Raw genomic sequence first — 23,026 nt, 5'->3', positions numbered from 1 at the left:
CGTGTGATGGCTGCACGTTGAAATTTGAATCGTAAACTGCAGATTAGTTTGCAGTTCGCAACACGAATCGCGAACTGCAGACCAGTTTGCAGTTCGCAATTCGAAACGCGAACTGCAGACCAACTGTGAAATGCATTCTTGTCTGCAATGCGCAGGACAGTGTTGATCAGACTGCACGATGAAATTAGAACCGTAAATTGCAGACTAGTTTGCAGTTCGCAACACGAATCGCGAACTGCAGACCAGTTTGCAGTTCGCAATTCGAAACGCGAACTGAAGACCAACCGTGAAATGCATTCTTGTCTGCAATGCGCAGGACAGTGTAGATCAGACTGCACGTTGACATTTGAATCGTAAAGTGCAGACCAGTTTACAGTTCGCAATTCGAATCGCGAACTGCAGACCAGTTTGCAGTTCGCAATTCGAATCGCGAACTGCGAATTGCGAACTGCAGACCAGTTTGCAGTTCGCAATTCGAAACGCGAACTGCGAACTGCGAACTGCAGACCAACTTAACTGATATCAATTCAATTCCTTATTTATTTCATATTAATAACAAAACATTCAGACCTCATTTTCAGCACTTTAGAGCATTTCAATGATATGAAAACCATATATGGTCATTTAGTATAACATGTCATCTTATCAAAAATAGAAAAATATTGACATGTTATGTTGTATATAAGAAAAATAATCTGTTCTGAGAAACATCACCCTCTAAAAATGCCCCCATGAAAACAGCTGTTTAACAATTACGCGTAGGTAGACATTTTTCGCAAAGAATAAAACTTATTCCAGGAAATTTACAATGAAATTGGTCTAGATCTATTCACAATAAGCAATAAACATAAGCCAAAAATTTAACTGTCACCTCCTCATGTCACTCATTATACCTGATTTCATCCATAGCATGGAACTACATTTTGGACTACTTCACATGTAACACTGAGCAGTCACTTCCGGTTTGATGTAATCCGTCCTTTTAACCGCTTGGGCTAAGGCCCTCGTGTTTCACTTCATGTGCAGCTTAACTCTGAACCGTGATTAAGCAGACGAAAATCCATTCGAAGGCCTTGATTATTTGAAAAATAAAACAAAATGTGGATATGAATAACGTGCACTGAAACATGAAAAATGATTAACATCCCGAAAATAAAATGAAAAAGGCGCAACAATGTCCTTAGTTTAAACATATTTTTATTCCGAAATGCATGAAATATTTACAATACAACATTCCAGGAATTGGACAATGTCCTTAACGTCATAACATATTATCAGTTATAGCACAACATATATTCCCTGCATGATTTACATTTCCTTATAAATGCCAGAACAATGTATTTTTAAGCAAATTTTTGCATGTCCGCACACATTTAGTGTATAATATGTATAATATACTGACTAAAGGTTAGGGTTAGTATTACCATAGTTAAAGAATATACACATTATTTAAAGATACTTTTAGTTCCAATCGCTTGAATCCGGTATATACCAGAGTCTGGTATATATCACAGGCGCACCAGATCTGTTTTTAGTCACATCCTTTTCCCATAGCCTAGGGGTAGAGCGCCTGCACCATCATAGTAAATGATTCCGGGGATTCGATTACTGTGTCGTACCAAATAAGAGAAAAATGTCAGTATTAACCTCCTCGCATGGCGCTCAGCATTAGTTTTAGTTTAGACGTATCTATTCCCAGTAATACATGTAGATCTAAAAGATTAATTAAATAGGCCTACAATAGGGTTATCATAACAGTAGCTCGATCTGGGATGCTGTATTCGGCTCGAGTGGATTTTTGCCAGATCGGATCTCACGAGGCGTGCAAGCGCCGAGTGTGATCAGACGTTGGAAAATTCACGAGAGCCGAATACAAAATTCCAGGTCTAGCTACTGTTATGATGACCCTTTTATTATATACCTCTACCTTTTTGTTTGTTGTTTTGTTATTGAACGAAATCTTCAATGTTTATTGATATCCAAATGTACCTAAGTGAAGTTTTTATGTGCGCTATTTATAGAACTGTGTAAGTTCATGCATATTAATGAAAGTAGTCCGGCAGCATACAATACGGATTTTTTTCTGCCTGTGAAATACAAGCCGATGTTTTATAGAATTTATATAGGTATATAATAAATACATACATTATAGGCTGTACAAGGTAAGCAGGAAAGAATAAAAATGAAAGACTTATATAGTCTTATAGAATCTTCTCCTTCGTGGACATAGTAATTTGTGCTAAAGTTTGAGCTCGGAGCTGTCTTAGGAAACGTAGGAAATAAAAAAAATGAATATAATTGTAAAGAAGAAAAACAAAAGTAAACCAAAATGTGATGAAAAGTTTACAAACCATGTGTTTTAACAATAAGACTAAAATAGAAGAAAGAAGAGAGAGAGAGAGAAGGAAGCGTTACGAAAATGTCTCACAGTGGAACTATCATGTAAAACAAAAGAAATCTCTCATGCTATCGGAAATGTATGTTAATAGATGTGAAAATATGGAAGACTTTTCCGTATCAGAAAGGTTTGGGTTAAAAATAAAACCGTGTCCAAGTCAGTATCAAATTTCTGTGAAGTATCTTAAAGGTTGTTACGACAGGCAGAAAAAAAGTGGACACTCAAAGAAGCGTGAAGTCTTGGATGGCACACGTGGTTTCCTGTCACCAGAGTAATAATATGGCGGAGTGTGTTGTTAATTTTTATGTAAGTTGCGGATTGCTGGTGCCAGTAGGTTCCACTCTCGAATAACGGTGGGTAGAAAGAAATTATAATATAAAGTCGTTCTAGCAGGAACGATATGAATATCTTCAAAACTTCTTATATTTGTAGCTGAAGAACGTGAGAAGATAGGTAAGCTGGTGTAAGATAAGACTTCATAGTCTATGTTTGTATTGACTGAGAGGGTTTCTGCAGTTACTTCTAAAGAAACAAGTCTAGTTTATACATGAGGCGATGCGTACATATTTCATTTTGTATTTTGTCTAGTTGATCAAACTCGCATGTAGTACAGGTACTCCATTCCATGTCAGTGTATTCTAGAATAGGTCTTACAAAGGAGGCATATATTGTTTCAAGAGATCGACAGTTTAATAAGAACTTTAGTTTGTGCATAACCATGTTTTTCTACAATGATTCCAATATGAGAGTGTCGACAGCAGTCATTTGACAGGAATCTTAGCATTAAAGGACTGATCAGCCTGGTCTAAGGATAATTTGACTGGGTTGTATATCATGTTATGTGTCTACAGCATGATAATCCAGTGAGACGTAAATTGTGCTATCTGCTAAAAGTAGACATCGTTGATTAATTGACTAAAACATGTTTAAACTTGTTTAAAAAGACGCTAAACTCAAACACACACGCACGTACGCACACACAAACGCAATGACGCACACAACGTTTGGTAACATGTAATAAGAAGCGTGATGTTTTAATCAAATAAAAACACGCAAGTTCTATACATGTACAATATTCACACAAGTATTTGATTTTGTGTCATATATCAGTCTTGCGGGTACACCTGATACAATTTATATGGAACGCCACAGTTGTCTTATTATATGTCGACTATATAACGTCTTATTCTATCAAAAAGTACAAAATTTAATATATAAGTGATCTTGACTACTAATAAGGTAACCCTGTTTATGGAACAAGGACGTACCTGTATGTAAAAAGTGTATGGTGTTTTGTCGTTTTATGGTGTAAACTGTACATTATTACGTGGTAATTTTAGATACTAAGACACTATTTGGACAAGGTCCGCCGTTCTTCGACTTCTTCTTCTTCTTACAACCTACACTGTCAGACCAGCAGCCTCGATGAAACGTGTGGTTCGTCGCAGATTCTCAATGCCTCCATCCAGTCACGTTCTGGTGGATCGAGGTATCTATCGGCCAAGTCGCAGCTCGCTCCTGGTCGTGCCTTCTACATAACTGGAGTACATGCTCCATGGTCTGATCTTCTTTTCACTACATGGACAAGTTGGTGATGGTGCCAGTCTGTATTTCTTGTAGATGTGAGCATTGAGCTTGTTGTGTCCTGAGCGAAGCCTAACCAGCATCATTTGTTCCGACCAGTCAAGGAGATGAAAAGCATCTTCCTCAATCCTTGGTCTCGTTAGTGCCTTGATGACGGTGGCTTTCTCCTTGTAGCTCACAGGTGTTGTTGGTTGTTCTGACTGAGCTCCTAGCTTTGCCAGTTGGTCTGCTTCTTCATTGTCTGCAAGTCCACAATAGAATGGAATCCACTGGAGTGCCATACTTTGACAAGTTAGCATAAATATTTCGCTTATGATAAAACGTTCCGTATGCAAGTTTACATTATTCGTAGACAATGTGTGCATGTTCCCTTTACATTTAATTAAGCGTGCATTTAATGCTTTTGTCTTTACTGAAGCATATTCTCGATAAAATGTGTAATTATTTATACTTCTTATTCTTTCGCGTTCAAGTGTAGTTCTGTACCTGTGACAATTATATTTGGATTTCTGTGTTTTTAGCAGGAGTATTTTAGTGATCCACAGCATGAAATAAACACAGCTTTTAGACAGAAACAAACGATGTATGGACAACACAGAATGACATATAAGACAGCTGTGGTACTACATACATCTGTATCACATCATTGCGTCATTTGGACGTCTTCATCAATAAATTTTTATAATAAGGTCAGTAATGATATACTCAGATTGAAACGATATGAATTTCATGGATGCGTGTTAACATACATGAGGATAATGTACTTGGGGAATGTGTTAAATTTTAGAAACAGAAGAGGATTATTGTTTTACATTCAGGTTCCGTGCCAGTGAATCTAGAACATATGTACAAAGTTATATCAGCTGTTTGAAATGTTTTCCTTTTGAAAAACTTGTGAATTTTGCAAATCTGTAAATTAGATAAAAATTATTAGATCTTTATATTTGACGGAATATATATGTATAGTCGTGCGTATTAAATAAAATTTCATGCATTTTTTGTCACCCGAAACACTAGGGCCCAGACGAGCACCGGGGTACTCGTTCGTCGTATCTGTAATGCGGGTACCCGGTTTGAAATAAATTACCCATTTTCAGACATCATTTATCTGATCTATTCGACTGTCTCACTGGTTGCAGGTGCAAGTGGGAATATCCAGCTCGAATGATACTGTTGATGTGGTAACGAGGCTGTACCGAGTTCTGTTGAAAAATGTTATCATTTTAATAAAAAATTGACAATTTTAGCATTTCAAGACTTATGTCTAAAATCAAGCGTTGATTGATATGGGTACTAGCCTGTTAGGAGAATGCAAGTTCATCAAGTAGATATAGACATAATTTCAAAACGCTTGCTTCAGATAAAATTAAACCACATGGTTTTGTTTTGATGTGTTTTTTTTTTTAATTTTGGTTTTAGACAATTTTGGTCAAAATTGTTTTCAACGAAGGTAAAAGAAGAAACTCGTATACTTATGAAATGAATTGATAGACTCTATAGACTTAACCGCGCATATACTTTCCATATTTCAAATCATGTGTGCCTACGTATGTACATGCAGTCACAGTAGTGGCGCTATATTTCCCTATTTAGTAATAGAGTTTCATCAGTAATCAATACATTTTCAAAGGATATGAAATGTGAATCTATATTAGTAATTAACTATACCACAAGAGCCAATCACAAGTATACTGTGCACTATAAGTAAGTGAAATATGATGCATATAGCGAAACAGTTATTGATCGGGTGCTTCTTTTTAGGAACAGCAATTATTTGTGTGGATTTTTAAAAGAAAAAATTTAATCAGTAATGTGATTATACCAATGAACACCAATATGTAGGTCTGCCTAAGGTGTGGTAATATAATCTTTTCTATATTTCTTTAATTTCGAACCTGCTTTTGCTCCACTTCTGTATAGAAAATTACACGTTTTCTGTGATATTTTGTTTAAAAAAAAAAGAAAAAAAAAGTCCAACGTACGCATATTTGAATGCTCTGAAAATTATAATAATCAGATAATATTTCAGCTATATTGAAGACGCTCTTTCTAAATGTCGTTTTGAAATCGCCATTTTAGAAATGTCCTTTTTTATAGGTATTCCCGATTATTTTTAAAATGCAAAATGAACAGTAAAATCGGACTACTTATACTGTTTGCACAATTGGGTGCAGATCGTTAGATAGTTGTGAAGGTTACAAAGACCTTGTAATCCGAATCATTTCAATACGAGAAAATCTGATAACAAAGCGTTGCGCATATAGACACAAAACTTAACTTTATTGAAAAGCGGTTTGAAAGTATGCAATTAATTCCATTTTCTTTTTGTAAAAATTCTAGTAGAAAATAAATCTTACATGTATGTAGAGTAACATATTCCCTAGAAACTGAAATTAGGCTATTTAGTTATTATGGATTTTTAAACAGAAGTTTCTTTTTTTTTTAATAAGATTTTTTTCTTTCTTAATACAAGCAATCAGAAAACATTATTTCTTAATATTTTAGTAAACTAGAAGAATAAAATGGACTGTCACAAAAGCTTATATTTTGATGATGGGGATGATGAATGTTTGACAGAAAAGAAAGATTATTTTTTGCCTGGCCTAGAAGAGTAATTGATAAATACACTGAAGCTAGCCGACTCTCCACGTATCCTTAGGGAGTGTCCACTACAAGTTATAATGAGCCAGTCAATACAACATAAATATGAATTATTAAACACATAGAAGAAAAAATGACAGTGGTCGATGAAACGTAAATGGACCCTCGTATATATATACAAATGCATTAATTTGAATATAGAATCGCTTTTTATACGGAATATTGATTTTGAAAGTAAACAAAAAGAAAAAGAAAATTATATTAGCGATGACAAAATGCTTTCTTCTTTTTGAAAGGACAGCAAATGTATATTACTATTTATATTAACTCTCTTTTTTAAAATACCACCAGAATAGTATTTTAGTTTTTTCCCGTGAAAGTTTTTTTTTTTATATTCAAATTCAGTGCATTTCTATTAAATTCTGATATAAGATCGTTGGAGTGTTAAGTACTACGGGGATTCATGTTTGGACATTGGAACAAGTTACAACATATCGGAAATTTTGATGTTAAACGGAATGATGTTTTTCACGTGTTAACAATGGAAGAGTATGCATACAATAATTAACTGTTTAATAGCGATTCACACATATACAATATGTACTTAAATGTCAAATTTGGAAAGTCGATTGCTTCAAGCGGAATTTAGTTTTATTTTAAAAATGTCATAGATTTAAGCCGTCTTACTACTGAACCGTGGATTGTAAGATCACGATCGAAGTAAAATTGGATATTTTACAATAAGGAAAAGTGCAGTCACTTAAACAGGACGCGCATAATACTGAAATTAATAGTAAGAAAGGTTTTATTTTAAAATCACGACTCTAGTTTAGAATAAATTTAAAAGGGACTAATATTGAACATATCACCGATATGACTATAGCATTTCTTCTATATAATTTAGAAAAATAAATCCGAAAAAGGAAAGAACGTCGGAAAAGTGAAAGTACATTTTTTTTTCTTAGCTGATACTTGTGTTAAATTTATGGAAGATGAAAAAGAACATCATGGCAATAAATTTCTTGATGATTTTAACAGTTTTAGTACAGAACACGCAAAATGTGAAGGATGTAACTTAAAGCCTGATCGTCAGGGATATTTTAAAAATACTTGTATAACTTCGCTGGAAAATAATGAAGCAAAGAAAGTTCAGGGTAATTCGTTTGTAGAGAATAATCGAGATAAAGGCTCTTTAGATGATATAACTGCGGACAAGTTGGATGAAAAAACTCTTAAAAAAAAAAGAAGAAAAAGAAGCGGAGAGAAAAGAATGAAATGATAAAATACATAGAAATAGAGACAGTGAAACGGATAAAGAAGAAAATGAAGAAGAAATAAGAAAAAGAAGAAACATAAACGAAAGAAAAGAAAAAACGACAGAAAGTAAGACTGGTGCTTGTGAAATGGAAACGAAAAGAAAAATAAATCGGGAAAGACCAGAAACGGAATTGCGCCACAATTTCCATCTGATGAACTCTGGTTAGGAAGAGAATTATATCAAAATAACGCAGTGGCCGAAGATTTTGCCAGCAATAGTGCTGTTAAACCTGAAGGAAACTCATCCGTCCAATATGACTTGTTTTTAGCAAGTTCCTTTTCTCCAAGATCAGTATTACACAAAAAACGCCATCTGGCGGTAAATATGACGGTGCTCCACGTTCAAAGTGAAAACTGTCGTCTGCCGAATGGTGATGTTTCATGGCCTTTATAAAAAAGAAAGAAAATAAAAGAACATTGAAAAAGAAACGTTTGGTTAATCTAAAGAGAACCTCGTCAAAAATTTCCATTTGGTCGTCTGACATACTCAGATTTCTTCTAGACTAGAGCTTGATCCAACTGCACGAACAGCGCCGGCCAAAACATAAACCGGAAGTTGGAACAGACACCGGAAGTGAAAATCAAGAAGAGTTTCAGAACCTCTGAAACTCTGCAAAGTTGTCACAAAGTTCCCTTATTGTCATTTGTAAGTTTCATATTGTTTTTAAGCATTCGTAGTGCCCTACTAAGTACTTTTAACGATTACCATAGAACTCTTCTTTTGTACGTTGGTTATAATCTATATTTGTTCAGTTTAGAGGATCAAACCACCCCAAAGACCGCTTCCTACAGGTTGCTAGTATTTAATAGATATTCACGAACATTTAAATTATTGAATTTAGACTTGGATCTCGAGCTTTGAGCAATAGTGCTTACAAACAAATTGCATGCTATTTCGAAATCATTCAGGAACTACCAGAAACCAGTTTCGTGAAAAATTATAGTAATAATATTTGTTTGAATTTTATTTAATTTCATACTGAACTCAAAGCGTTGAATGATAGCAACCTTCGCGTCGATAAGGGGAAGTAATACTGTGATGGAGTTTTCAATAAAAGGAGGTGTCGTGACCCTAGCCAGGTTCGAATTCGCGGTGTCCGGGTTACCAGCCGAGCCAATACTATTCAATGTCTGAAAAAAAATGTTTTAACATCATTGAGAAGGTCATATATACGATATATAATTTTTCAATATCTTTGTACATGGAAAGTCATTTAACGTTTTTGCGAACGTTTATATTTAACATTCTGAACGCTTATTTATGTAAATATTCTTTTAAGATTTAATATTGTATAAAATAACGCAGTTAAGCCTAAACAAACAGAAAAAACATATTTTGATTTCAATGTCGTTCGTTCGAAGGACCACTGGAGTATCCCTCAAAAGACGCATTCTTAAGAAATTGCCATAAATGATTTAAGGTTATGTCAACGTGAATTAATCCTTTAATCGGATTATCTTGGGTATATTTTGAATTAATCTTTAAACATGAATAAATGAATATCAGATTTAAGAAGACTTAAAATAAGTGCAAAGATATTAAGGTACCAAGATACCTATTTAACATTTTCTAGTTTGTCTTTAGTGTACAACTGAAGCGATAATACCACCCGCAATGCATTGTTTTATATATAAGTTTCCATAGGGTGTTAAGTCTTTTGCACATCCGAGTTAGACATAAAAATTATACATGTATAGTTTGAATGAACTTAATTCATAAGCAATTTGCCACCCCCTCCCTCCTTCCGCTATGCCGACTGTTTTGCTTAACTAAACCGTGTCTTTTTCCATGTATATTTCTTGTCGTATCGCCAAATCTCGGGTTTGTTTGACCAACAGCTCTTTTTGTATTTATAAGCAATAACTGCACATCCGTTAAAATTATCTAAAGAAAATATCTAGAGATCTACATATTTTATGCAAAACATAGGTCTTATCTTCTGCAAAAATTTTAATTGGTCCATAAGAATAGCGTTCAAAAAAAGTATAACTTCCACATTACAAAAATACAACAAAAACAATACAGAATTGAGTATAAAAAACTGTTCTACTTTCTCAACAAGAACAGGTGATATCGAAATATGTAAAGTTTAAATTTTAAGATTTCGAGGTATAAAGTGATGTATAAGGATCTGCAAGATGACTGCATCTGTTCATACCTGGTGCCATATAAGTAGATGCTGTCATGGCTCTAGCAGGGCTCGAACAGCATCTCAGAGTTGAACGACCGCCGCCTTACCCGCATGAATACCTACAAATGACCCAAAAATCTGAACCAGATTTTGTAATAGGTATCCAAATACCCTTTTTGACAGTATACATATTTAAAGTGCCATGGATTAACATGTTTTACTTTCTTTTCAGTTGCAGTGACATTGATACATACAGCGGTCATTGGAGTTACATTAGGCCTCGTCTTTTCCGGATATGACGTTTTTCCCGCCGTTTTCGACGATTTGCCGCTCTATATTTACAATGATGTCCGACTCAAGGAACTGACATGGCGCTCGAGGACATCCTTCGATGGGTATATTTTAAGACCTGTGTATGGCTACAATATCAACACAGGTTACCGAGGTTCAATCAGGGATACTGTAGAAGTTATCTACGAAAAACCAGGCGAAAATATTTTGACGCCTGCGCACCTTTTTTGGATAAAAACAGCAGAAGAACGTCTTTTCAACGAGATAAATTTCCAGGAGGATTTTTTGTTTGCTTGATCACAATTACAACTGTGTAAAACCACAGTCTTTAGTCAGGTTGTTTGATGGACTTATTCAAATGTTGATTCGATTTTCTATAATAGAAATTTTAGCAACATTAACGAAGTTTTATATAAAGCTTCCATCTATTAACGAAACAAAAGACTATTTGAAGTTATTTCTCGGCAAAGACAGTGTGATAACCCCGACCGGAAGTTATACATCCATTACTCGGTCTTTCTTTTTCATGGGATGGCCCCTTTATACATTACAGAATGGCAAATGGGGTAGAGAGGAAGATATCAAAAATTATCTCGCTGATACATTCAAGCCTAAAATCGAGAATATACGAGATTTTTATCTAGTTGAACGTTTGGATGTATATTACCTAAGTAAGATGCTGTATGAACATGATCTAGTCGAACAAGCATTAAAGACATATGCTTGCAATAGGAAGTGTTCTTTTTATTTTCCTGTTCATGTGTTTTCAAACTGGCTCTGTAGTTGTTACGAGTCTCGGCGTTTTAAGTATACTTTCAAGTTTTCTATTAACCAATCTAGTTTACCGCTATGTCTTTCAGTTCAAATACTTTGGATTTTTTCACATCATTGCAATATTTCTTATCCTCGGAATCGGTGCTGACGATTTATTTGTATTCTATGACACATGGCGTCTTACGGGCCATACGAAATACCCGAGCAACGCCCATCGGCTTTCCGACTGTTTCCGGAAAGCGGCGAAAACTACTTTCGTGACGTCATTGACGACTACGATGGCTTTTCTGGTCAGCGGTTTATCTCCACTGCTTCCAGTGAAAACATTTGGAATATTTACAGGGTTTCTTGTAGCAGTTAACTATTTATGGGTGATACTATACTTTCCGTCAATAATCATTATTCATCATACAAAGACTAAAAATATATGGAGGCGTTTTCACCGCTTCCTGCTTTCAATTTGTTTGGCGGAAAGACTTCCAGGATTTCAGGAAGATGGCAAAACGGCATCAAATGCGGACACTAATTCATTATCAGAAACGAACAGTGCACATGGGTTACTAGCTGGTTCTAGTCAGGACAATGACACTTTAGCAAACAGTCCTCGAAAATATACATTGCCAAAAAGTACCGTGCTTCCAAGTATTTCCGGTATACATTCACCCAGTCATGCCAGTACGCCTCGATTGGTAGACAATTCACGTGACATTCATCCGGAAGTTAGTGTTACACTCGAAGATGGAGATATGAACGATCTTGGTCAAGCACCACGCGCTGGTCCAGGTTCCGTGTTAAGTTGGGAAAAGATTCAGTCTGACACGGCGAAGGAAGAGTATCTGATGAGGAAAAGATCCAAGCCTAAGAAGTCGTTTGAGGAAAGAAACAGAATTGTGAAGTTTCTCAGGAACACTTTCTTTGATTTTATGACAAAGAGAATTGTTAAAATCATGATCCCTGTATTGTTCCTGGGTGTGGCGATTTTCTTTATTCACAGAGCAACCATGATAGAGCCAGATACTCACCAGGTAACTTTTACAATAGATAAAATTCATTTGTTACAGCAATCATACTTTTAAAGTACGTCCGAAAAACTCATATTTGTATCTTGTTGCATCCCGTATTTCCTTTTAGCATGTTCAGGACAATCCAAGTAAATTCGATGCCCCAAAAAGCAAATACGTCATTTTTCAGATTGCATATCAAAAGGTTAAAATTAAAGTTAATAAATATTTTCAAATGACTATTTAGTATTCATGGTCAGTTTAAATTTCAATTTGAAGGTCTAGTAAAAGCGTTCAAAATTTCAATCTCAAACTCAGTTGAGACCGAAAAATGTTCTGCGGGCATGGGACCTGAAACAGAAAAAGGATAAGTCTGCTCATTCAGGCCTCTATGATGGTGAAGTTGATTATGCAGATTTATTGTACATTAATCTCAAAAGTTTAATCCATTTTGTGTGAGGCCGTCATTACAACAGAGGTATTATAATCTCATGACCATTCGCGAGATTATTCACATTTTTACAGAAGATAAATTAAAAAATTCTTGTCCACTCATAGCACATGTTTGATTTATTTCTTTAAGCTGCGATTGTTTCGAGGTAACCATAATTATGCCAAAGCGACGGATAGACATTACTTCTACTTCTTGAGAAACCAAGATGATGAATACCAGCGCCTCTATCTGGTTTGGGGAATACTTCCGGCGGATATCAGCGCGTGCGATCAAAAATCAGCAGACTTTTGTTTCGGGGAACCCAAGTATGACAGGCATTTTGAGATGAATACCGAGTCAGCTCAAATAGCATTTAAGGTATATACTTGTTTGTGTGTCTATATGCAAATAGAAAACTCAGTCTTTCAGTGTAATATAAGATCATCTGTATGAGACATTTAAATCTTTGTTCAGTCATCATATTACGCTGACTTCCCAGAACAACACTTTGATGAAAATAAAACATGCACGCTTATAAAGTTTAATTCGGCATCAGTACGTAAAACAGCAAGATATATTGCCGAAGCTTACTGATAAACTGCAAAATCCAGAAAGGCAATGTACAAATGTACATTTATAAAACGAAAATATTGTTTTGTTTTGCAGGATTTGTGCAATCGTTTAAAGAACCTAGATGCAAAGTTGGCTGACCGACTTCATATACAGAGAGACAGTATTAATAACCAACTAAAAATTGCCTGCTTTACTGAAGACTTCGAACAGTATTTCGAGGTATGTGAGTTATTTACAGTTAAATGAATATAACAAGAGCATATAGATTAAAATTTCAGAGCGAATCCAAACCTTAGACGAACATTTTCCAAGGCGGAATCTCGAAATATTAATTCTCATTAAAGTACAAATTTTACCATAATGTCCCTCATGTTTCTATAGTATCCAAATGTCGTTACGACGATGCTTGAACTAACATGATCTATCATGCATCACCATGAACTACCATGAATTACAGACAAATACCACGAACTAACATAAATTACCACGAACTACCAGGAATTATCAAAAACTACCAATTCCATGAATTACCATAGACTACCATGATCTATGGATTACCATGAATTACTACAGATAATAATGAACTACTTTGGACTACCATGAATTACCACGGATTGTCATGGACTAAAATGAACCACAACGTCAAAGTTTTCATTGAATTTCCTTCAATAATCATGAACTTCTATGGATGGCCATGAATTACCACGGACTGCCATGAAATATCATGAACTACCAAAGACTACCAAGCACCACGGACACAGGGTCCATAACAATAAGCCTAATGTTATTACATTTAAGACCAGTATTCTCACAATTTTAATATAATATTTTTACCATTTTACAGTATTGAAAAGTGTTAGAAAACCATGCACCGATATAGTCTGTTTTGAAACAACTATGCGTGGTTACACGAATGTTTATTCGTAGACTCATTATAAAGGCTGATTAACCTTTAATATGTTTGTATAGTATCATATCAACATCTTCAAAAGGAGAATAAGTTTACTTTGAAAACACTGAATTTCTCGATATAGGGATTTTGGGGTGATCTCTTTGGGCTTTATTTGCAGTAGAAATGTAAAATCGACTTTTTATCCATTTAGAAGTGAAAATCAAATATTTAGACGCCGTGGGTATTGTTTTAAAACAAAGAATGTTATTAAAGACCATCAAATAAACACCAGCTACATTTCCATTCCATAAATGCCAATGGGACACAAGTTTCGAATTTCTGTTAAGATATGCATCTACTGTATGTGAAAACTAAACTGTTTCTTTTTAATTCTTTTTAATCATCCGCTATTTCGGTAACATATAAAGAAAACTGTAACTTCTCTTAAAGTTTATAATTACGAACACATGATATCTAACGTTACAACATAACATAACTTAAGAAATGAAGGAAAGTTTGCAAGTTTAACAAAATCCAATAACAATCCAATAAAAGTTTGTTATTGGTGTCATCAGTGATTGATCTCCTAAAATTTGTGAATTTGTAGGGCTTTTAAAGGGATACATGAGAAGTTGAATTATAAACGTAATATTACTTAAGCCCGCCCGCTTAATTCAATAGGAAGAGTGTAGATCTACGAATTGCAGGGTCGTGAGTTCGATCCACTGGCGAGGCATAATGTTCTTCTCGGCGATTTGATTATAGACCTTGTGTCAGGAACTATTTCGTCCTCCACCTCTGTATCATAAGGAGAAGGTGGCATTTACATACGGAGAACAGTAAAGTACTGTACAGAAACAAGAATCACTGGTTATGTTCACTGTTTGTTGTTAGACGACTGAAATACTGTTGAAAAGCGGGGTTAATCCTAAAATGAATCAAAAATAACAATAGTAGATGTTAATACAGCACAGGAAAATCATGTGAAAAAAATGGAAGTGCCGTACTAAGTGTAATGTTTAAAGCTTCTAGTTCACAATTTGGGGGAAACATAAATGTGAAGAGATGTAAAAGCACACCTGACACTGGGGAAAACATGAAACCTATGCAGAATGCTAAAGAATGATAAATTATTCACCATTTCAAAGCATTTCAAATACGTCCGAATACTCATTTTATTTGGTAAGTTATATGGGCACTGCAAAATATCTTACCGATTAGTATTATGTATCATATACATATTAAATTAAAAAAAAATGAAGAACACATTTCATTTTTTAAAAAAAAATACATTTTTGGATCATCCGGTGAACTTTAATTCTGTATTTATCGGTAAACATGAACTGATCATGATTGGCGCGTTTCTTTTGTCATACATGCATATATATTATTAATTGTTGAAATTATTTAAAACAGTTATACCAAAGGTTGTTGCTTATCAAGTCATTTACTCTTTCAACAAAGGACCAACTATCTGCCAAAAATCAATGTATCATGACCTGTAGCCTGTAGACAGAGCATTATGAATGTTTACTTTTCATTAAATGTCCGCCTGTGTATTTATTTGAACCCATATAAAGAAACTCAAACAGATTTTAAAGCAAATATTTGGAAAGTATATTATGCGAAATGCGTGTTAAAACTGTTTATTGATCACTTAACCTTCATTTGAAATTAGATGAATAATATGAATAGAACCTAACGTTAAAATTTTGACCATTTTTTTAATATACTATATCTCACTTATCAAAATTGTTCATTTTGGCATTGTAGTAAATAATAGTAGGGCTTCTAAAAGGGCTGTGCCATCGGCTTCATCAGTACGTTTCCAATGCGCAAATTCCCGATGAATTCGTACATGCACTTAAGACTTACACACTATCAACAGTGCCCAAATACGTGTTACAGATTACATAAGCACGGGAAAATACTCATACACGTGCTAAACAAAATGTTTATGCTTTAATCTCATTTTTTAAAAATGAGAGAAAAGTCTGGTGTGCATGATATCATTAACCTTTAGCCTGCTGGCGGCAAGCAGCTCTGCCCTCGCGACCAATGCAGACCAAGATCAGCATGCACATCCACGCAGGCTGATCATGGTCTGCACTGTTCGCTATTCAGTCTGTAAATTTTCAGTGGACAGCCCTTCAAAGTATAAATGGCACTGCCCAAACTGAATGACAGACCAGTCCATTTTAGAAATTTAGCAGGCTAAATCTTAAAATTTTAGCCCTCTCACTGCAATATATGTTAATATCACCGATATGTATCTTGGATTTCTGTTTACTTCGAGGACGAATTAACAACACCTAGCTAAATATTGCGATCTTTAAAATATACCCATTTTCTCTTTTTCAGAATGAAGTAGCTTCAAACTGGCGGCTTCCGGCGGATATGAATTTGTCACTTCCGGTTTCTCCGGACCACGTGACTAAACTGATGGACGCATATCAGTATATCTACCGAGTATCTTTACCTAACGACTTTACAAACTATTTTGAGGTAACAATTAAAAGTATATTTTAGATGTTTAGTATGTTGAAAAATATTCTAAACTTATAATTCATTGTAAATGCAAAGTTACTAGTATCATTTTGCTATAGTTATTTATATGGGTGATATATGTGTCAATTGTTACACCGTTTTTGACGCATTAACAGTAACAGCGAATGTCAAGAGTAACAGCTTACCATATCTGTTCTAATTAAGGTTGCAAATACTGTGTAATTCTATCTGTAGCCTGAGTCATTCCTTGTAAAATATACTACTGTGTCTAAAAGCATGTGCGTGTTATATGCCAGTCTAGAAATTTCATCTGAAAGAATAAACTTTGGCTAATATTCTTTTAACTTAGATTTTCTTGAAAAATAGACCGTCTCATTTTGGCTACTTCTGTATATATTTTGTTTTTCGTAAATGAACTTTGTCACTTAAATGCTTGACGTATTTGTCTCATTTGTGTTAGTTTTCATGGTTTTGAAAATGTTGCAAATGTCTTTGGTTTCCAGCTTCTGATATCATACTGGCTCACTGATGGATACGATCTGAACCCGACAAAAGATTACTTCCGGTACAATGAGCTGTTTGCCGAGAGACGTGTCCAAGGTGTAACTCAAAATGCGTACTACTCAGGCTCGGGTAATGATATTTCGCGATTTGTTTTGTTGTACATACTTTTGTAAATTTTACTGTGTCCATACATTTAAAGAAAAACACTGATCAGATTAATGTTGAAGAAGTATTAGAATCCACTTCTTTTGGCAAGAACCATGAATGTGGTATGAATTTATAGACGTCAGACTGTAGCAGCAAAAATCTGGAATTTTATTTTTGTTCCCGAAAATTTAAAAAGATCTACCTAGAAGTCGGAGACATTTTAAGACTTTCACATTCTTTAGCCTTTTTAATCAATATTTTGAAAGAAAACACAGTTTTAACTTTATTTCCCAATTTTAACATTTAGAACACGGTGTATATTTTAGGTCTGTACTATGGTACTAAGCTACAATATTTGGCGATAGAGATCAACACGACCATGAATTTATACAGTCTGGGTTACGAAGAAGGTTTGCCTGTATTTGAGGAGTGGGAAAACTTCATTCAAAGCATAGTAAGTAGTTTGCTTAGTTAAGAAATAATTTATAGCAAAAGAGCGTTTTAACACTATTTATGCACGATGGGCGGTTATACGTCCGGCGTAATAATTTCACGAGGGCGTAGCCCGAGTGAAATTACTCGTACGACGTATTACCGCCCGAGTGTATAAATAGTGTTAAAACACTCTTTTGCTATAAATTATTTCGATTCTTATATGCCCTAAATCTAAAACGGTAGATAAAATATAGAAGCGCTCTTTCTTGGTCGCAACAAAAAATTTGACGTCACCGCACGTTAATGTGACGTCATTCTAGCGTAAGAGTGTTTTAACAGGGACAAGCATATTAGAATAATATATATTCTTGCATAAAAACTACTTTTTTTCACTGGATCCGCCCATGTATAAACGGGAGAAAAATCGTGTGCAAACAAGGCAACTCACGTGCTGTTAATACATGATTTTTATTTTTGAAATGCTTTGCCAGGGATATATATGTGTATTTTTGCGCACACTGATTTTTTGGCATCTGCGTCTTGTTTCTTCCATAACAACCTCTTCTTGTAGCATTATAGATACAATGTAATCCATAGTATATTTAGCTGTATCTGTTTCCAACCCCAAACGTACTGCCCCCATCAATATACGCACTAGCTTCTCTTAGAGTTCACTCCCTTTAAAAAGCGTCTGTTCAGTTATTATAAATAACTGTGAATAAATAAGTATCGCGTGTAATTTGTGCTATTGTTCGTTTTTAGGTATTATATTTATGATTTTGGTAAGTACCAGTCAGTATGTTTTTATCTAATTTCTCGAAGAATTTGTATAAACAGCTTGGAAACTTGACACTACGTTCGTACTCATCCGTACTTCAAATGCGTGTCCGTACTCAATATAACTCGAATGTAAAGTTATTATTCTTGAAATTGTGATCGAGTCCACCAAATTGTGAAATGATACGAATAATTATTGGTAATTTTATGTTTGTAATAATGAGAGATAAAAAAAATCGCTTAAAAACCTTCAGGATGTGCTTTTGATAGTGTTGTTTATTTCCGGGCCCTGGATACGGATATTTAAAACATGTTTACCGTTTCCAAGAACAACAGGAATGGTAAATAAAAAATGTACCGGAATCGTCAAGTCATCACATATGAAAACAATACATAAATCGTCGTGAAATTTTTTTTTTATGCAAGAATAGCGACAATACACGTTTGCTTTGTGTATTAACGTCTGCCGACGCCCTTGGGATATGTTTGTGACCTCGACCTTCGGTCTCGGTCACAAACAATCCCGCGGGCTTCTGCAGACGTTAATACACAAAAAAAAGTGTATTATCCCTACATAAACTTTACTTTCACTGCAACAAATGCTGGCAGCTTATTTGATTAACTTTGACTCCGTTTCTTGTGAAAGTTGGGAATGATCAGTACTGTTTCTTTTTGCAGAGGCTCGACTGTGCAGCGTAATATGTTGTTATTTAAGAATTAATATATCCCAAACCATGATTTGTTGTTGGCAATTTTTTTGTTTGGAGTTCAGATGCAAAGGACTTATAATTACGACGGCGCAGCCCGAGTGATATAATAATACGCATCTAAACGACAAACAATGGTTTTATTCAAACCAAATCACTGTCTGAGATATATTATTTCGATTCAGTCACGTTTTCAAGGTTTATTTTCTGCATCCTTGAAGATATATCCATCGAACCGTTGTCTGTTTTTCGTTGTTTTCTTTTCAAACGTGCCGCATACACGTTTGATGCTATGACGTAATAATTGTGATGCACAAACAGTGACTTTATTTTTAATGACATAAAATTGCCAAGTCTCTAATATTTTTGTTAAATTGCCTATCCATTTGTTTTCAGAACAGAAAAATGCCTGCACCTCTCAAGAATGGCATACAGGTTACTGAGACACTTTGGCACTGGCTTCACGTGCAAGAGGTATTGTCTTTCTTGGTCAAAGAATTTTAATACAATATAAATTACTACAAAGGTTTTCTTAAAACTGTTAATTTAGAAACATTGGCCTTTTGGTAAACTCATGCTTGTTTTCTTAGAGTTAGTCCTGCATATTGCATTTTTTGAAATTCTATTACCATTTGTATGTGTACTGCTTACGGTCCGTAGAACGTGCGTGAAATGTGTACGCATCTGAAATAAATCATGTGTGTAATCAGTTATGAAAGAACGTAAATATGCAAAACAAAATTATTCTGCATCAGTCGTTATAATACATAAATATACAAAAGTCAATTACGGTATTACAGTTCACATGTTAGTGTTTCCCTGTAGGTGTAACACAGATTTTACGCCCACCGGCTTCTCATATACTTGCTCCAGAATGGTGAAGAAAACTGACTCCACATAAATACGCGAGAAATCAGTACTAAAGACGAAAATACACTCACAAGCTTTATATTAAAGAAAAACTACTTTTATTTTAAGTTTGACTTAAAACTTGTTCAACAGCACGCATGTGAATTTACTTATTTGGAACAGGTCCTGCTCAAATCTATATATAATATAGGGATGTTGTAAAAATGCCTGATCCCTGTCAAAAAATCGAAAGAAAAGAAAGGGAAATGGTCAGTAAAACTACAAATGATATGATTATTTCTAAATAATTGTATATGAATGTAATGTGCTATTTCAGACTCTAGCCTCCTCCGCAATAACGGGTATTATTGTCGGACTGTTGTCAGCCTGGCCTATTCTCGTACTGACGACCTTGAACTTCATCATAGGGACAATCGCCGCCGTTACTATAGGACTGGTCACAGCTTGTGTCATAGGTCTTATACCTCTAGCTGGTTGGAAACTCGGGGTAACAATTTTATTTTTTTTATTTTCCTTTCAGGTTAAGAATTTCGTAAGTGTTAACATCGTGAAAATGACAACTTCTACGAAAGTATTGCCATGTCCTTTTAGCAGAATGTAACAGTGCACGTGGTGTCGTATATTTATCATTTTAAATCATTTTTGCCAAGAACTATTTTGATTTCTCGCTTGCACAAAAGTTACTACTTGATAATGGTTGTACATACTTTTACAGTATGATGAGTATCTCTGCTTGACAGACATGCCAAGCTTGAAATGTCTCGAGCATTTGTTCTACCTTATGTTGGTAACACAATGCACGAACTGGTAGTCTAAATTCTAACTACAGCACATTTATGTAACAATAAATATTTTGTGATTTATAAAAAATATATTATGTTTTGAAATTTTGATTTTCTACTCCAGGTCTTGGAGTCGATCAATCTGTGTATGGTCGTCGGTCTATCTGTAGACTACATTGTTCATCTCGCAGAAGCTTACCGGATGTCAAAGTCACCCAGACGCTTGGACAGAGTTCATGACATGCTTGAATCAATCGGACTTTCTGTAATATCTGGTGCTATAACAACCATGGGCGCTGCTGTATTTATGCTGTTTGCAAAAATACAGTTTTTCTTTCAGTTCGGGATATTTATTTTAAGTACTGTCGGAATTTCCTTGGTATTTTCTCTTCTGGGTTTTACGACATTGTTATCCCTTTGCGGACCGGAAAATGATACGGGCTCAGTCACAAAGATGGCTTCTAGTCTGGTTAAGTTTTGTAAAAAAGGTGATAACATAAGTGAAAAAGCGGCGGACGAAGCGGCGAAAACAAAATCTCGGATATCGTGCCCATGTGCATCTCCCTCTTTATTGGTCGACAGATTTTATGATTGGCTGAGCTACAGGAAGAGTGAGCATCAGCTAGCAACGGCCAGGCAAACTAAACCATCTGTGTGATTAAAACATCGTGACAAGTACACTTTCAGTTTATCTATATTGTTGGCATATGCTTATTTTCAGTGTGATTTCGGAAACAAAGAAAGGTACTGTGATAGAATTACTGTGCAATTAAATTTCACATATATGAAAGTTTCTAGAATTATATGGAAAATATTTCTACAAACTAGGCTAGTTGAACTAATTAAGTAAGCTGTTTTGGATCAAACTGAAAGTGTTCAACACTGTGTGTATCTGCTACAACCAGGGCCATTTGAATTCCACATAGCGTCCTATTACCAATCATTGGGCCAGTTCAGTTCTTCTCCAACGGTTTTGCCATCATTTTAAGGTGATTTTCATGCTTCTGTTTCACTTTGAAAAGTTGTCATGATTTATAATGATAAGTACATGTAAACTATACAAACTTAAACCGAAAATAGCTGAAATCAAATTCGTGTGAGGACAGCATTAAATTAAAAGCAGGTGCCAACTTATGTATATCTTGTCGATTTAGATTTTTAAACTTGTTGCTATGAAAATTAAAGAAGCTTTACTGAACAGAAATAGCTTTTGTAACATGCAAAGATGATTATATATTTTTATAGAAATATTTTATCACTTTTATAGCAATTTATATTCGTTATTGTTATATTGTTTTACCCTAAAAATAAAAAAAAGAATCAAGCACATTTTTTGTTAGTTTCTGTTTATAAATACCCACTCATCAATCACAACTCGACACATAACACCAATTAAAAAAAAAATCATAGAAAATTTCAGCCTAGAGCAACGCACGCCAAATTGAGCAGCACCGGAACCATGCATGTATCTGGACTTCTTTCATTATTGTTTATGATCCTGTTCTATAAACAGATCAAGAATAAAACGTTAAAAAGATGAAATTACTCTGTCATGACCATTCTAACATGAAAATGCAATCCTGTTACCGCAAAAAACAATTACACATGATGTTACGTAGCAAATGATAATGCTAAACCGGAACATTATTTGAGCTTTTCGTTTAGCTTCATTTATTCCATAATTAGTAAGATGCCGTGCAACATAACCAGGGCCTGAAATTACTCGCATTCTTTCCTGTGTATGGGTGATTGCCTTATAACGTTGTAATGGAAGGGATATCACTGAATTTAGAGAGGTAAATTACAGGCAATGCTGTTAGCTCCCTTTCGTGGTTTCCCTTCTACTCCCTGTAGGCTGGTAAGTGTGACAGTACGATAATACGATGCTAAGGCGTGAATATACGATGCAATAATGTGACGTCAGTATCGGACTTCCTTATTGTGTTCTCGCGTTTTCGCATCGTATCATCAAAATATTGCTATAAAATTATCGCACAAAACTTGGCTTACCCGTAGGATAGGCAAAGCCTAAGGTCGTATTATATATATCTGTTAGCTGTCTTTCAAATGTGACTTTAAATCGAGCTCGTGCATTGAGCTTTACACATTGCACTTTAAAGTAACTACCTGTAACATGGGAAATTAACATTCGTCTGATGGGCCATTATTCTGACAAGAGTGCAAACTTAGAGTTATAGATATTGAGCTACTTTAACGTATAATGACTATGAATAAATCTACACAGATTCAATGCTAAACAGATCTTGTAGTTTCAAAGAAAGGTGACTTAAACCAAAAGC

At 34.9% G+C, this 23,026-nt stretch overlaps 1 pseudogene; it reads left to right on the top strand.

Annotated features, from left to right (window-relative positions):
- Positions 1 to 2,352: 2,352 nt before the first annotated feature.
- LOC123565044 (uncharacterized) lies at positions 2,353 to 22,037 on the top strand (annotated as a pseudogene).
- Positions 22,038 to 23,026: the final 989 nt, after the last annotated feature.

The sequence above is a fragment of the Mercenaria mercenaria genome, chromosome 1 (assembly GCF_021730395.1).
Source record: "Mercenaria mercenaria strain notata chromosome 1, MADL_Memer_1, whole genome shotgun sequence".
Classification (NCBI taxonomy): Eukaryota; Metazoa; Mollusca; class Bivalvia; order Venerida; family Veneridae; genus Mercenaria; species Mercenaria mercenaria.
This window is presented reverse-complemented; position numbering and strand designations above follow the sequence as displayed.